Source organism: Carassius auratus, chromosome 33, assembly GCF_003368295.1.
Source record: "Carassius auratus strain Wakin chromosome 33, ASM336829v1, whole genome shotgun sequence".
Classification (NCBI taxonomy): Eukaryota; Metazoa; Chordata; class Actinopteri; order Cypriniformes; family Cyprinidae; genus Carassius; species Carassius auratus.
In genome coordinates this window covers 1,982,052-1,988,051 of record NC_039275.1, presented here as the reverse complement: position 1 = coordinate 1,988,051, position 6,000 = coordinate 1,982,052, and the positions used below count along the sequence as shown (strand labels likewise).

General features: G+C 40.2%; 1 pseudogene; it reads left to right on the top strand.

The window, feature by feature from the left end:
• Positions 1–492: 492 nt before the first annotated feature.
• LOC113052700 (synphilin-1-like) lies at positions 493–4,660 on the top strand (annotated as a pseudogene).
• Positions 4,661–6,000: the final 1,340 nt, after the last annotated feature.

Genomic DNA, 6,000 nt, shown 5'->3' with positions numbered 1-6,000 from the left:
TTAATTACACATACTCACACACACACACTCACATGCACACACACACACACACACAGACTCACAGACACACACACACACACACACACACCTCACACACACAACACACACACACACACACACACAGACACACACACACAACACCACACACACACACACACACACACATCGCACACACACACTCGCACACACACACACCCACCACTCACAACACACACACACACCACCTCGCAACACCACACCCACCACACACACTCACAGACACACACACACACACACACACACAGGACTCACAGACACACAACACACCACACACACACTCACACACACAACACCACACACACACCTCGCACACACACCACACCACACACACACACACACAACACACACACACACACACCAATCACCAGACACCACCCACACTCACACACAAATGTGTGCGTGCATGCATAAATTTAAATAATCATAGAAATGTAAAAACTAAACTTATTAAATTAGAGTTGCATAATTCATCAAAAAAAGCACATTATGGTTAGGTGAGGAAATCATGGGGTCATTTTCATTTTTGGTGAACTGTCCCTTTAAATGAGATCAGAGAATCATGCAGATGTCTTTAAATGAAGTAAATATTCATTAAATTAAACATCTTCAAGTAAAGATTCCAGCTGACAGGGATTCAGCTGAAACATCTAGTGATCAACTCCACACAATAAACAAGAAGAACAGACTGGAAACACTGATGACATCATCCTGCACTCGTGGGCGTGTACTGGAGTTTGTCCAATCAGATGAGCTGTAGGATGAGAACGTTGCTCTCTGACCTATGATTGGAAATAGTGAGTAGATAATCATGTTTTTAACTATCCTGTGTGTGTGTGTGTGTGTGTGTGTGTGTGTGTGTGTGTGCAGAACGGTCATCTGGAGTGTGTGCGCTGGATGGTGAGTGAAACCGAAGCCATCGCCGAGCTCAGCTGCACTCGTGAGCATCCCAGCCTCATCCACTACGCCGCGAGACACGGACAGGTGAGCGTCACACACACACACACACACTCGCAGACGATCCCCGATCATGTGACTGACCGCCGCACACGTGTGTGTTGCAGGAAGCGTGTTCTGCTGTGGCTGCTGCAGTTCATGCAGGAGCAGGGCATCTCTCTGGACGAGGCGGATCAGAACGGGAACACGGCGGTGCATGTGGCGGCTCAGTCCGGACACCTCAGCTGCGTTCAGGTCTGAGAGAGAGAGAGACAGGAAGCAGCTCTCCTCCCGTTTCCTGTTGCTCTGCGGTGCTGAGAGACGCAGGATTGTTCTGTTCGCTTACACACAGATAGAAAAACACTGGCTCTCATTCACTGACCACACACACACACACACACACACATCAAAACAATTTCCTACTTAATATTTCTGGTGTTCATGTGATGTGTTTACTGCCATTCAAATGATTGGAATAAGATTTTAGTGTTTTTTAAAGAAGTTTCTATTATCTATACAGTAAAATAATGAAAATATTATTCTAATGTAATCATCTGTTTTCTGTGTGAAATCTGTGTTAAAGTGTAATGTATTTCTGTGATGCTCCGCTGTATTTTCAGCATCATTCCTCCAGTCTTCAGTGTCACATGATCTTCAGAAATCAGAATAATATGATGATTTACCGCTCAAGGAAACATTTCTGATTATTATCAGTGTTGAACACATTAATATTTTTGTGGAAACTCATGCATTTTATTTTTTAGGATTCACAGATTGAACAGAAAGTTAAAAAAAACTAACTTTACTGTCACTTTTGATTAATTTAATGCATTCTTGATTAATAAAAAGTATTAATTTACTGACCCCAAATCTTTGAACGGTGGTGTATAATGTTACAAAATATTACCATTTCAAATAAATGCTGTTCTTTTGAGCTTTCTGTTCATCTGTGAATCCTGAAATATAAAATGCTTCAGTTTCCACAAAAATTCCAAACCCATTATCATATCTGTGAACAAACACACGTGCTCACTGGTTATTTTGGTAATGTGACGTCTCTGTGGTTCAGACTCTGGTGGAGTACGGCTCGAACGTGACGGTGCAGAACCAGCAGGGCGAGCGGGCGTCCCAGAATGCCGAGCGGCAGGGTCACAGCACCTGCTCCAGGTACCTGGTGGTGGTGGAGACCTGCATGTCTCTGGCCTCGCAGGTGGTCAAACTGACCAAACAGCTGCAGGAGTAAGAGCCTTCGTCCAGCTGATGAGTGTTTGACCGCTGCGAGCGCTGACTGACCTGAGCCTGTGTTTCTGACCCTGACAGACAGACCACGGCTCGAGTCGCTCTCCAGAACCAGCTCCAGACGCTGCAGACCCACAGACCGCCGTCACCCAGGTCTGACCCAGACGCTTCCTCATGACCCTCACTAATGACCCTCACTAATGACCCTCACTAATGACCCTCACTAATGACCCTCAGTAATCCCTGACCAACACGAGCGGAAATGAATGAATAAATCAAAAGTAGAGCTGTACATCTAATCAGAGGGCAATATGAAAAGTATGGTCAGAAACTCAAAGGTCTTCTTAACAATCCGACAAAATAAAAGTTTGGTTTAACTTGAAGAAATTATGACAGACATTCTGTATATTGCTATTGCACAGTAGAATGTATTTAGTAGCAACAAAAGTGTTAATATTATTAATAAAAATAATGCAATTTATTAAAACACACAGAAACTCAAAGGTCTCCATAACAATCCGACAAAATAAAAGTTCAATTTAAATTGAAGAAATTGACAGAAATATATAATCTACATCTTAAAGTACTAGTAATAATGATGATAATTTTTCATTTTGGTAAGAATATCACACCATTTTTAATCATGTTTTAATTTAAACAGTTATATTCAATTTGATTGCAATTTACAAGATTAATTAAATTGTAATAGTTATATGTTTATGTTATATGTATAAGTTTGTATGAAATAGTAAAATGCACATTCCTTATAAAAACTAACATAACGAGTTGAAACACATTTCAAAGAGCACTTTTATTGTTAACATATATTAATAAATCAAAATAAAGTAAAAAAAAAACTAATTACACATACTTTTTCGTTGAAAAATTTATTTTAAAAACAAACTGAAAACACTGAAAAATAAAACACATTTTTAATAAGGCACGTTATTGTTAAAATATTAATAAATTAAGAACTTTTATGAATTCAGCTGATTTGATGTCCCTTTTTATTATTAAAATAAGCCATTAAAATGGAATGCAAAAATAAAATAACAAAACAAAAAACACAAGATTAGGAGAAAATAAAACATTTTTTCATAAAGCACTATTGCTGTTAAAAATTTACATTTTCATGAATTCAACTGGTTAGACATAATTTTTTAAAATACATTTAAATAAACTAAAAAAGTCCAGCAAATTACAGCAGATAATAAAAATAAAACACCTTTTATGCAGCACCTCTTATTGTTAAAATTGTAATACATTATTAAATCGTTAAACCTTCATGAACTGAATTAATTAGAAATAATTTCAGTTACTAAAATTGAATGAAACCACTAAAAATGTGAGTTTGGTAAAAATAGAACATTTCATAAGATGCTATGATTTTTTAATATTTAAATTGAGTTGATTAGACATCTTTGTCAGTTATTAAAAGTGAAAGTAAGCGTTAAAGGAAGCCCAGTGTCAGAATCGTTTCCTCCGTAGATGTGTGTGTCTCACAGACGTCTCTCTCCGTCTCCTGCAGCTCATGGACTGAGATGAATCTTATGGATGAAGCGGCTTCTGATGGAAAAGAGGCGGAGCCAGGGGCGGGGCCTGGAGCTGGACCAATGAGACGGCTGGGGCCAGGCGAGAGGCGGGAACTCAAGCAGATCGTGCCAGCGTTCGCTCAGCGAATCAGACGGAGACGCTGTGTATCCTGCGGACGAGTCGAAGCAGCCCAGACCCGAGCGGCCCACACAGCTGCCCATCACACATCCCCACGTCTCCTTCACACACAGGACTTCCAGATCCGTGAACGTTTGCAACCCGTCTCCGTCGTCAGACCAGAGTGACCCGGAAACCAAGACGGAGTTGACGGGAGAGATCCCCGACGGACAGAAGCTCACCACGAGTCCCAAAAGCGCCCTCAAGTCTCCGTCCTCTCGCAGAAAGACCTCGCAGAGCCTCAGACTCAGAGTCACGTTTGACGAGCCGCCGCCGAAAGATGGAGCTGCACCCGACGCCAGAGTCCAGCCCGGGAAAGACAAGCCGGAGTCCAGCAGACGGGCGTTCGGGACGCTCCGATCCTTCATGGAAACCCTCAGCGGAAACCAGAACAACAACAACAACAGCAGCGCGTCCAAACACCCCGGGACGCCCGGAAAGAAGAGCAAGAGCAAGACCAGCGCTGCTTAAATCACAAGCTTAACACACTTTCTGACAGTTTTGAAATACTGTGATTTTCTACAGATCTAATGATCAGAAACAGGCAGAGAACGAACGAACGAACGATTCGGTGCGGCGCCTTCAGTTTCTGATTGATTTGATAACTCTAATACTTTTATAAGTCGTCTGTATTGTTTTGAGTTAAAGGATGGATTTATAATTTAACTATCATGTTTGAATGCAAGAAGATTATATTATTGGAATCATTGGTGATTAAAATAAAGAGGTTTTCAGCTGATCTGATGCCGTCAGACGAGGAGAGAAGCGTTCAGTTAATGAATCAAGAAAATATTCGATCCTTCCACAAATAAAGGTTAAACTGGAACAGAAAGTCCTCAGTTTAAACAAAATAAATAAAGAATGGCTTTGTTTTTCATTTCAAGTATCTAAACATCATTAACTGAAAAGAGATTCGCTTGAGATGCAAAAGTGTTAGAAGAAGAACGAATTAAAGCAAGTTTATGACAGATAACAGTCAGGGGAAATGAAAACCAGTGTGGATGTTTTAGCTCACTGACAGATCTGTTCTTGTTTCAATCATAAACTCGCTTCATTTTGATCAGTTTAGCAGAAAACTAGACGTCTTGTTGTTTGTGACGTAAACAGAAAGAAACCCTGTTGTTGTCGTGTACACACACATCCGTCACGCGTTAGAGCTCATGTGACACTGATGCATGAAGAGGATCGAGGGAAGTTTCCCTGGAGCGCTGAACTCTGAACTGAGTTTAATGCTCATGAAAAGAGAAGACAGCATTTCATTCCAGGAGCAGATATGTGCTGATCAACTAGAGCTGCTTTACAGGAGAAACAACCGCTTTAACTAGAGCCGGATGAGAGAGAGACTGGCACACACACACACACACAGAGAGAGAGAGAGAGAGACAGATGCTCACACACACACACACAGAGAGAGAGAGACGGTGTGTTTAAGGCTGTTGTGCAGCATGAAAATGGAGCAGACGAGCGCTTGATTTGACAGGAGGAGAGTCGTCTATAGATTTTTGTGTCCATTGTTTGGTTTATTTGTGCTGCTTTACTCAGTCAATCAAATATAATTGACAGCGCTGTGCTGCTGCTGTTTCTGGATGAAAACAGCTTCAGGAACGATGGGAAGAGGATCCTCCGTCCAGCAGATGAGGGATAATCATCTAATCAACCTTTAATTGTGCTGCTCCGTCAGATATGACTTATTTCATATACCAGTCATAACCTCAGAGTTTTCCGCTAAAACATTATCAGAGACATTAATGAGGGAATCTGAATGCTATTACCATGTTATTACTGCATTTACCTCATTTTTATTATAAAAAAATTCCTTGAAATATCAAATGATGCACTTTAATGCAAAAATGTATTTATTTAATACTGATGGTAAATTTTGTTTGAATATATAACTGCATGAAATGGACAGAACATGTATTCTGAGAATTACCGGTATTAATCCCTTTGGAATAAATAGAATTTAATTAAATTATTGGAATTTATAACTCATGATTTCTCAAAATTTGTGAAACCTACATGTTTATTTTTAAATATTATTCTAAAACTTTTCAAACTCAATAAACTTTAGCTTTCAGA